Source organism: Zootoca vivipara, chromosome 12 (assembly GCF_963506605.1).
Source record: "Zootoca vivipara chromosome 12, rZooViv1.1, whole genome shotgun sequence".
NCBI classification, from domain to species: domain Eukaryota; kingdom Metazoa; phylum Chordata; class Lepidosauria; order Squamata; family Lacertidae; genus Zootoca; species Zootoca vivipara.
In genome coordinates, this window is record NC_083287.1 from 13,186,043 (window position 1) to 13,198,230 (window position 12,188).

Consider the following 12,188-nt stretch of genomic DNA (forward strand, 5'->3'; position numbering starts at 1 on the left):
GTTTGGCTTAGGCATTGGGTGAAGCCAGGCTAGATCTTGACTCCACCAGAAGGGTGACTTACATCAAATAGGGGCACCCTGAGGGGTCCCTGTTGGGAGCGTGGCATGGCCCTAGCTCATGTCCAGGCTTCGGACAGGATCCACACCCCCAACCACACCATGCCCCCTGCCAGCATATATTGGCCAGGCGGACATGATGTGACTGGGGGTTGGTGCACCCGAGCCAGATCACCACAAGGGCCCAGATCCCCAGCCGCAACGCCGCCCACCGTGAAAGGAAAGAAAGAGCCTGCTGGATCAGGCCAATGGCTCATCTAGTTCAGCATCTTGTTCTCACAGTGGCCAACCAGATGCCCGCAGGAAACCTACAAGCAGGATTCAAGCACAAGAGTGCTCTCCCCTCCTGTGGTTCCCAGCAGTTGATAATTCAGAAGTGTTGCTGTTTCCAATTGGAGGCAGAGCATAACCTTCAAACACCACACCTTGATTGAATGACAGTTTAAGTGTGTATAGCTCAGCTGGTTAGGGCATGGTGCTGATGATGCCCAGTTTTCTGGTTCAATCCTTGTATGGGACAGCTGAATATTCGGGTTGGACTAAATGATCCTCAGGGTCCCTTCCAACTGTTATGAATCAGGATACGGTTGTCTTTTCTTTTTCTTTCTGCATTTTTGAGGTCCAGTCTTTTTTTTGTAGTGTGTGCTCAAGACTCTGGCCTTGGATGGGAAGAAGATTTATTGTAATCAATGCTACTACTCTACTGCTTCTTAGATAAGAATCCCAAGCACATCGAAGGGAGCAAGCCCCATTGAAAAGTCTGGGATATACTTCTGAGATGGTGTGGAGAAGAGGAATGTAACTGGCATTGGACTAGATTAAGGATTTACGGGGTAGCTGTGCTCATGTATAACAAAAAAAAGAAAGAGGCTTAGTAGATGTTTGTTGGCTTCAGGGTCTCAGTTGCTTAAGGCTGCCCTCTGTCTGCTTTCCCCTCTCTTCTTAGTTAGCAAAGTCTGTACTTTGAAATAAGTGACAATCACCTTGGATCAGAGCATTTCCCTGTTTCTTGAAAAGAAATAAGAGAGAACACAATGGGTTTAATCAGGGCAGCAGAAGAACTAGTTAAGCTGCAGTCTTACACACTTATCTGAGTGGGACTTAGTTCTGAGTCCACGTGTATAGGATTACACCGCGAATTGCCCCGCTGTAGAATTAGAATGATCAAAGCCATAATTTACTCTCTCTACCAGTGAAGCATGCATAGCTCTGTTGGATAGCAGCCAAAGGCGCTTTGGGAAAATTGCTGCCAGAAGTTGCAACCATTTAGCTGCTCCACAGCTAAATGCCTCCACAGCTGTCCATGGAGGCGCAGGTCAATTCTGTGTCTAGGGCAGCTGTCTACCAGCTCCATCTGGTATGCAGGCTGAGACCCTACCTGCCCACGGACTGCCTAGCCAGAGTGGTGCATGCTCTAGTTATCTCCCGCTTGAACTACTGCAATGTGCTCTACGTGGGGCTACCTTTGAAGGTGACCCGGAAACTACAACTAACCCAGGATGCGGCAGCTAGACTGGTGACAGGGAGCGGCTGCCGAGACCACATAACACCGGTCCTGAAAGACCTACATTGGCTCCCAGTATGTTTCCTAGCACAATTCAAAGTGTTGGTGCTGACTTTTAAAGCCCTAAACAGCCTCAGTCCAGTATACCTGAAGGAGCGTCTCCACCCCCATCGTTCTGCCTGGACACTGAGGTCCAGCGCCGAGGGCCTTCTGGCGGTTCCCTACGAGAAGCCAAGTTACAGGGAACCAGGCAGAGGGCCTTCTCGGTAGTGGCACCCAGAGGGCCTTCCCACCAGAGGTCAAAGAGAACAACAATTACTAGACCTTTAGAAGGCATCTCAAGGCAGTCCTGTTTAGGGAAGCTTTTAATGTTTGATTGATTTCTGTATTTTAATATTTTGCTGGAAGCCGCCCAGAGTGGCTGAGGGAACCCGGCCAGATGGGTGGGGTATAAATAAATTATTATTATTATTATTATTATTATTATTATTATTATTATTATGTTTATTTATATCCTGCCATTTCCCCCAATGGGTACAGGGTGCCATTGATGGGCTCTGGCCATTTCTAAATTCTCACAACAACCCTTCAAGGTAGGTCTTTTGTGGGGGTGGGGATGAGCTTCATGGGTCAACATGGACTTGAGCCCAGGTTTCCCCAAACCAAGCCTAAAACTTTTCACACTGTGCCGCCAAAATGACTCGGTAGATCATAGTACAACGAGGACTGCCTGCATTCTTCCCACCTTCATTCATGTGTTTCATAGACTCACAGAGTTGGAAGGGACCACAAGGGTCATCTAGTCCAACCCCCTGCAATGCAGGAATCTTTTTTGCCCAGCTTGGGGCTCAGACCCATAACCCTGAGATTGGGGACTCAGCTATACAGCTGCAAATATAGCGTTTTAAGTACATTATACAAATGTGACACTAGATGGTGCTGGTGAGCTAATGGCAGATTCCATATATATTTTAAAACATTTTTGGAAAAAGCATTTTCGCAGTGTTTTTTATACATGCGTGAATTCAGGCTAAGAGTCTCATTGCTATAGCCAGTGTAAAAATCAAATCAAATCACATTTGCTCTTTTCCTCCTTTAGTTTTTTGTGGCATTTCTCATCTCCGCAATATTGATACTCCAGTGATATAAACTCAAGTCAGGCTTTCTTAATGCCCTATTTTGCCTGTTGTATCACCATCTAGATGGCCTCGGTGAAATCAGCAATGCAACTGCTTAAGTGTAATTAATGTCCACTTGGACAAACAACTAAAGCTACCAAGCCTCGGGTGCAGAAAAGATTTTTGTGGGTTTCGGGGGGAAGCTTTTTGGTTCTTTATGTTGTTCTGTTCTTGTTGTCGCCTCAAAGCATGATGAAACCATCTAGTTCAGGCATCCCCAAACTTTGGCCCTCCAGATGTTTTGGACTACAATTTCCATCTTCCCTGACCACTGGTCCTGTTAGCTAGGAATCATGGGAGTTGTAGGCCAAAACATCTGGGGGGCCGCAGTTTGGGGATGCCTGATCTAGTTGGTGTTGAGCCACTAAGGGTCCTTCATTCCTTCTGTAAATGGTGGTGATCACTCCTTCAACTTTTAGTACTAACAAATGTGAAATGGCCCAGTAAAAGGTAAAGAGGTAAAGGACCCCTGGACGGTTAAAGGTGACGATGAGGTTGCAGCGCTCATCTCGCTTTCAGGCCGAGAGAGCCGGTGTTTGTCCACAGGCAGCTTTCCGGGTCATGTGGCCAGCAGGACTAAACTGCTTCTGGTGCAATGGGACACCGTGATGGAAGCCAGAGCGCATGGAAATGCCGTTTACCTTCCCACCGCAGTGGTACCTATTTATCTACTTGCACTGGCGTGCTTTCGAACTGCTAGGTTGGCAGGAGCTGGGACAGAGCTATGGGAGCTCACCCCACCATGCAGATTCTAACCGCCGACCTTCTGATCAGCAAGCCCAAGAGGCTCAGTGGTTTATAGCACAGCACCACCTGTGTTGTCGCCCGAACCAGGAAGTGATCCCCTCTAGACCACGGAACGACTCTCCTTATCTCTGTGGCTGCAAGATTGTCACGACACAAAGCACAAAAAGTTGTAACTATAGCCCTTACATTATCTAAATGGGTACAGTAGGTTAAAATCTTAGCCTGATGCATGAAGCCTTGGGAAAGTTTGGGGCAGGGGGGACACCAAGGAGCTAATATGGCAGGGACGTATTCTGGAGGTCTGAGCTTTCTACTCAACAGTATCAATCTGCTGCTGTTGATAATACGAATGCTGGAGCCTAATGTGTTAGCTATCTACCTGGAGTATTGGTAATTAGCCTGCTCAATTGTTAATAGGTATTCTCTCCCCCCCCCCCGCTGTGTCTCTGATCCTCATGTCAGAATAATTGATTAAGCCAAGTTCCCCTTTTCCAGATTCATGCAGCATTTAGTTATGTAATAGGTTTTCTTCCATTTCTTCTCTCCAACATTAAACTGCTCAAGGGACTATGAACCTCTCAATATATCCTTTTTATTCTCCATTCGCTGGGATGATTTGTGTCCATCATTTGTGCTGTGATGCTATTGAGGCCAAAATAGTGGTATCGGTGTGAGGAGGCAAGCAGCAGCAGAGCAGGATGGCTATTTGGGATTTGCCCTGGCCTGTTCTGGCTGCTCCTCTGCAGCTTGCCTGGGCCACCCACCACCTGCACCACTCACCTGAGCTGCCTGCTTGCTCGCTCGCCTCTCTGGGGCTGTGAGCCTGCTTTTATGTCGTCATGCAGCAGTTTGCCCAGCCACCTACTGGTGACCACATGAACTACAGCATGATGGCATCCTTACCATTTTAGTATTGAGGCAGAAAATGATATTTATCTTTTTCTTCCTGATAAGAGTTTGAATTGTTTGAACATAAACACATAGCATAAGAAAAGCTCTGCTGGATCAGACCAAAGGCCCATCTAGTTCAGCATCCTGTTCTCGCAGTGGCCAACCAGATGCCTGTAGTCAAAACTAAATAATTGACAACCCCCCACTGTTTATGGCACCCCAATTTCTGCTCCCTGAGATAAACCGCATCACCCAGGGAAATGGTAGGGCTAGCCGTGTGTGTGTGTGTGTGTGTGCGTGCATGTTTTTTTCTGGTGGGAAAAGTTCCTAATGCAATTTTCCACAATGTTCCTCATAATTAGTACACAGCTCTTAAGCTACCCTTGAAAGAAAGATTTGTGCCAAATAGGTTCCCTTAGAAAATAAGGCATAATTGGAGGTGAAAATTGTGACGGCAGCAAATGAATCCCCAGCTCCCAGTACTTGCAAGCCCTACTCTTCACTACTTGAACTTACTGAGCACTTAGGGGGTGGAAAGCAGAGAATGGCATCTAAGGATTTGGCCCATTAAAGGACACATGTACAACATAAGACCATCTTCGCATGTGCATGTCATTGGTGGTGGTGTAGCATTCAAGCTGCCTTGGAGGTTCCCAACATGGTGCCCACAGGACCTCATGTGCCTACAAAGGCCTTTGCTGACACCCCATGAGGATCCTGCGTACCCCTGATATCTGGGGAACCTCTCAGCATCTCCTCCCCTCCCCCTACTGAAATGTAGCCTTCAGTTCTAGCCTGTCGAAGGCCTTTTACAAGCCTAATTGCAGTGGGGGAGGGGTGTTGTTTTTTTTTTGCAGGGCCACAGGTTTGATGGAGAAGCTTAGCCCTCTCCTCCCAAACTCTGACTCCCCACCCCCCAAGTTGCCGAACCTCACAGCAATTAAGCCTGGTGAGGATGGAACTTTCTACTGGTCAAAGGAGAGAGATGTTTTCATTGGAGGACTCACACCTGGGGGGAGTTAACTATTTGCTTCCCAGTTGTGATCCCTACCAATTGTTTCTCCCCAGTGGAAATTAGTATTGGAAAAGATTAACCTTACCTTCCCAGTTGCACTCTCCAGGAAGATCCCCTCCCCACCAAAAAAAAAGAATATTAGGCTGGGGGAAAAGGTAAAACACATTTTTACATCTGTGGGTTGTGTGGGGAGGAGAGTGACTATTGAACTAGGTGGCAATTGGGTGCTTTCTAGCACACGGGAATTTGTTGCATTTACCTTCTCTAAGTAGCTCCATGTGCCATACATGGATTATCCCCCTCCTCAATTAATCTCAACAACCCTATGAGGTAGTTTAGGCTGAGAGGCAGTGAATGGCCCAAGGTCACCCAGTGAGCTTTGTGGGTGAGCTGAGCGGGGATTTGAACCCTGGTCTCCCAGCCTCTAGTCTGACCATCTAACCACACTGCCTCTGGAGTGTGATTGTATCAGAGCCTCTCCCTCCGGTAACCGGACTCCCACACGAACAGCAGAGTAAACGAAATCTTGGCTGCAGAAGTATGTAGCATCCACTATTTTATTTCTGTACATCAAATCAAACCAGAGTAAAGCAAATCATAATAAAGAAAATAACAACAGTGTGAGGAGCAGCTCACACAAACATCCTGCCTGTCCGGGAGACAGAACAAAGAGCCTAAAAACAAAAGCACATAGGACGGAAGTTCAGTGTCTAAGCTTCCGTTCTCACACTTCCAGAAGTAATGGAATGTAAACAGTGTGGATTACGAGATCCAACAGCAATGGAGAATGAAAAATGCTAACAGACTGGTGTCTATGGCCCTTTCCCAAAATCCTGCATGTTCCCACAGGCCCCAAATGGTTGGCAACCCCTGGCTTCTAGGGACATTCCTAGTCCCCATAAGGATGCTTCTCACAGCAACCTGGTTCCCTTCAGATGTTTCTGCACTTCATGTGATCTTCAGCTAGTCCACACTGGCTGGGGATTATGAGACGTATAGTCCAGAAAATCTGGAGGACATTGGATGAGCCAGGGCTGCTTTAAATGCTTCTTCTCAAGTTGGGGTGAAAGGAATGGTCCTCAGAGGTCTTCCTCTCTGCTGCTTAGTCTGAACTTGAACTCATAAAGCAACCAAGCAGGAAGGACAGTTCTTTTTTTCCTAATGGGCTGCTCACAGCAAGCAGTTACATATCCCTTATCACCCAGCTGATACTCTGTTCAAGCAGCTCAGCTTCTATAATCTATTTGCTCACCTTGTCATGGACACATCTCTTCAGCTGTGGATGTTTGCGAAACTCCTTGTGGTAATCTGTAGATGCAAAGCCCAACTATATAAATGCTAATTTAATGTATCCGTTCGTGCGATGCCATTGAAGGTTTACACAAAGGCCAGGTAAATCACACCCAAGCTTTCCAAATAGGGGTGGCCTAGTTTGCTGTAACCCCTTAGTTTTCAGGTATGTCATTTTCTTCTTAGTTATGGCTTATAATAAATATATCCCAAAATACCATTTTTTATTATTCCTGGTCCAATAAAGTATCCCTGGAATGTAGTAGACCAGAGGGCTGTGTGGGTGATAATGCTCTATGTATAGGAAAAGGGAGAAGCCCCCCCCCCCCATTTTTTTATTTGTGTTAACAAGGGGAATGACATTAAAAAATATGACACACACACACACACACACACACACACACACACACAATCCATAATAATAATAATAATAATAATAATAATAATAATAATAATAATAATATATTATTATTTATACCCCGCCCATCTGGCTGGGATTCCCCTGCCACTCTGGGCAGCTTCCAACACACATTAAAATACATCAAATATCACAGATTAAAAAATTCCCCTAAACAGGGCTGCCTTTATGTATTTTCTAAATGTCAGGTAGTTGTTTATCTCTCTGACCGCTGATGGGAGGGTGTTCCACAGGGCGGGTGCCACTACCGAGAAGGCCCTCTGCCTGGTTCCTTGTAAAATAAATAATTCCAGTAAAATAAACTTTACTTCTTCAAAATCCTGCAGCTTTACCGATCTCAGGGCCTGCAGCCACTTTGCCTAAACACTGGGACGTGTAACTTAACTCTGCAGCTTTCGTCACAGATTATTTTACGAGAAGCACCCGTGTACTCTCTGCTGCTGAGGGTGAAATTATTATTATAGAATCCTGAATCGTTCAGGAAAAGCGGAGCACAATCACCGCATAGAAAGGTGTCATTTTTACAATAGCAAGAGCCCTAGGCATTCGGTTTCTGGGAATTAAGCCAACTGAAGTCTCCACAGAGCCTAGGAAAAGGCACGCCGTTCTTTTTACAAAGAAAGCCCTCAGCAAAGACGCAATTGTCTCATTAACAAAAGGGACAACTTTATTAGTTAGCAGCACAACTCTTCCATACTGGAATAATAGCTGTTAATAATACTTTGAAGTACTTTTAATCAGCTCTAAAATGGGATTTTTTTAAAAAAAATAATTCTTATTTTTATTCATGATGAGATGCAAAAGGCACCCCTGTTCCATTTTACACACAACATTTTGCCAAAATGCGAAAGGGAAGATGAGGTCCCATCCATGCTATACATTTAAAGCACTACCATACCATACCAGTGTAGTTTGTCAAGGGTGCTGTGGGCGCTTAGGAGACCCCCATTCCCCTCAAGAAGCCGAACATTTCTATAGCTACTTCTGCCATTGATACCTAACTGGCCTGCCCCTTTCCATCATTGCTACTCATTGGTTAAGCCCTGAACCTGCCCTCAATTCACTCTTGTCGAAGTCTGTGAATCCTCACAACACACCGAACAGTAGCACCTTGATTATTTATTACCCGAGCTTTTGAAGCCTCTAGCCCAGGCATCCCCAAACTTCGGCCCTCCAGATGTTTTGGACTACAATTCCCATCATCCCTGACCACTGGTCCTCTTAGGTAGGGATCATGGGAGTTGTAGGCCAAAACATCTGGAGGGCTGCAGTTTGGGGATGCCTGCTCTAGCCTCTCCATCCCAAATCACACAAAGATGCTCTTTCCATATTGGATCCCTCAATAAGACAAACTAGATATGGCATTACAGTTAATGCGCACGTTTTTTCCCACCCCAAAGCAACTATTTGGTATGAAGAGCTCATAAGGACTCAAGGGATCTGAGCCAGGGTCAAGCAAGCATTTGCCCTTCTGCTCCACGGGAGGTTTCTGTCCACCCTGATCCTCGCTGATCTTGCCCTGTTCTTTGCATGCATAAGGTCCCGAGTTCAACCCTTAGCATCCCCGGGAACAGCTGGGGAAAGGCCCCCGTCTGAAACTTTACAGAGCTGCTCCCAGGCAGCATAGACAGTGTTGAGCCTAGATGGGCCAATGTCCTGACTCAGTACAAGGCAGCTCCCTGGGTGGCTATGGCCCACAGGCAGAGTTTAAAATAGAGTAGAAATGCACAAATAAAGAGTGCCAGCAAAGAGTTTCATGCAGAGAAATCTGAGGACTATGAAAATAGATCACTTGGCTGATGGAGAGCTGACATACCCACCGATGAAAAGAGGGACACCCTATTCATACTCTCCAACATTTCTTTGAAGAAAATAGTGATGTCCAGTGTGTGTGTGTGTGTGTGTGTGTGTGTGTGTGGAAAAAGAGGTGCCGGAGCTCAGTGTGAACACCTCCCCTCATTTTCTTAGAATGGCAATGGCGCCCACCTGAGAGGTGCCAGAACTGAGTTCCGGCTGAATAAAAGCCCTGGGGACAGCCTATTCCATACCTTCCAACATTTCTCAAATGGAAATAGCGATGTCCTAAGGAAAGGCAGGACAGTTTGGAATCAAATCGGAAGCTGGGATGGCTTCTGTAAATCCAAGATTGTCCATGGAAAACGGGACACTTGGAGGGTCTGAACTGAAGCTCCGTGATAATCAGTTAATCGCTGGTCAAGTCACGGAGGCCTAAAATGAGACACACACACCCTTAAAAAAATCTTGTCAGGGACAAGGAAGATCTTTCTAACCTGAAAACCTCAGTGGAAAGGTCTGGGCGGCTGCCGCCTTGTGGTAGGCCGGGACAAGACCCAAGAGTGAGGAGGAAGGATGTTTTCTTCTGCCATGTATGTGACCATACACTTCTTCATTCCAGGATGTTTATAGTATAATATCTTTACCTCATTAATAAAATAGATTCAGAGCTCAACTTGTGGGTCTCCTTCTGCTCCCAGACTATAATTAGAGGTGTGCGAGTGGGCGGCAGGGCTGGCTAATTGCCTGTATTTTTTTAATATTGGCATCGTGCTGCACCTACTATTTATGATGAGGAGCAGATGGAGAGGAGATAAACAGAAGTAGCATGCAGCAGGAAAAGAAGAGAGTAGGATTAAACAAAAATAACATTTCAAATTTCCCAAGGGAGTTTCAACAATATTGCAGGAGCAGAAGGACTTGAGGAGGGGGATAGTGGCTGCTGTTTCACAGAGAAGTAGACTGTTGGGTACCTGCCACTTCCCTGTTTGGGATCTCAAAAGTCGTACGTAAACGAACCCTCAACATTCGCCATCCTGTTGCTGGGCAGACAAAGGAGGGGAAACCATTTTGCCCAAATTCTCCAGCGGGAGAAATTCGCTAATGGTGCTTCAGAGTTAGGGCTCACCATCAGTGGTGGCAGTAGCAATAATAGTAAACAAAATAATATTATGATTTATATGCCACCCATCCGACTGGGTTGCCCCAGCCATTCTGGGCAGCTTCCACCAAAATATGAAAGATACAACAAAACGTCAAACATAAAAACGTCCCTATGCAATAGCGCACCAACTTCTTTCTGACGGCCTCCAAGGTTTGATAATATTATTTTGTGTGGGCTGATGTTCGTTACAAGTAGCAGTAACTATGCTGGCACCCTGGCTTCCATTTGCACCCTCCACAATGCGCCGAACCTAGCATTGTTCTAGGACACTGGAGTCGAAGGCACCTCACCCGCACAAAAAACCCCAATAGAGATTCTGCAGTGCGGACTTCTGTTTCCTTTTAATAGAAAAATGTCTCCCGGAAATTGTTTGGCTCAGCTCTGCAAACTGCTCATTTGCAAACCCCACCCAACTCTTCTCCTGAGTGAGATTTACACAGGTGCAATATTGTAAAGGCAGCATTGCCCCCCCCCCTCCGGAGAGTCTGCTGTGCTGACGCAGGAGCTATAAGGATTCTTGCTTCAGCTGCCTCTTGGAACAGACAGGGAAGGGGTGTTTTCAGCCATGGAAAGAGGTGGTATCAGTTTGGTTATAAGGCTTAAAGAGACTTTTCAGATATTTGGATCTTTAGAGCAGGGAGGGCGCACTCTTTCGTGAGGAGGATGCAAATAATTTTGTGTCGGGGCTGGCACCAGACACAAGGGGGCCCTTACTGTGGTTTGGCTGATGCTCTCACTTTCCCCCCATCCCCTCCTCTTTGTGGTAGTTAGCACCACAGCCCTTCTTTCCCTTTCCCCTGCTGCCCCTCATTCATTCTCCTCTTCCCCAACCTTCCCATGGGACCCAGGGTGGTGTGGTGGTTAAGAGCGGTGGACTTGCAATCTGGTGTGAACCAGTTTCACTTCCCCGCTCCTCCACATGCAGCTGCTGGGTGACCTTGGGCTAGTCACACTTCTCTGAAGTCTCTCGGCCTCACTCACCTCACAGAGTGTTTGTTGTGGGGGAGGAAGGGAAAGGAGATTGTCAGCCGCTTTGAGACTCCTTAAGGGGAGTGCAAGGCGGGATATCAAGTCCAAACTCCTCCCCCTCCTCCCTCTTACTTTAAAAAAAAATCCCTTCTAGTTCCTAGGTCAAAGGTGCCCGTCTTCATAACCAAACTGCTGAGATGACCAGGAGAATGAATGCCTTAACCGTCATGGTTTATTACAGTGGATAGAAACACTTTGTACTTGGATCCTGTCTGTCTGTCTGTCTGTCTGTCTGTCTGTCTGTCTGTCTGTCTGTCTGTCTGTCTATGAGCTGATGTGAATTGCAGTAGCCCAAAACAACATTGGCCAAGGCTGTGCTAGAGAAAGCAGTATTCTCATTTTGCCCTACAGTAGGCCAGACCAAGAAAGGAGTACACACCTTACAAGTGTCCCTATTTTCCAGGGACAGTCCTGGATTTACAGACGCTGTCCCAGTTTCCAATTTGATCCTGGAATGTACTGCTTTCCCTTAGGATGTCCCTAGTTTTATCAGAGAAATAGTGTAGAGAGATTGTCACCCCTGAACCAAGGAGATGAGTAACTCTGCAACTTTTAGAAGACATATGTAGGCAGCCCTGTAGAGGGAAGTGTTTCTTTTAAAATGTTTAATGTATATGTGTATATATATATATATATATATATATATATATATATATATATATATATATATATATATAGGAAGCCACCCAGTCAGATGGGCAGGGTATAAATAATAAAATTGTTACTATGGAATAAGGCATCCCTATTTTCATCGGAGAAATGTTGGACAGTATGGGAGTATGGTGAGAGAAACCACAGAGGCATCCTGTGTGGGGCAAGACCAGAAAGTTCCGGAGTGTTCTGAGCACCTGCGGACCATGTTACTTGGTGTTGTTACTCCAAGTAACGTCTGCGAGGTAATTACCACACAATACAAAGTGCTTACCACACAATACAGTCTTTACTTTAAATGCTGAGCGGGCCATGGCTTCCAGTTCACAGCACCAGTGCAAACCAGTATTCACACACAGACGTATACCCTTGTTGAACGCAGGCAAACTTTCCCCCAAGTCTTCTGTGTATCCAAAACTTCAAGCCAAGTCTGAAGAAGCCTCTAATGA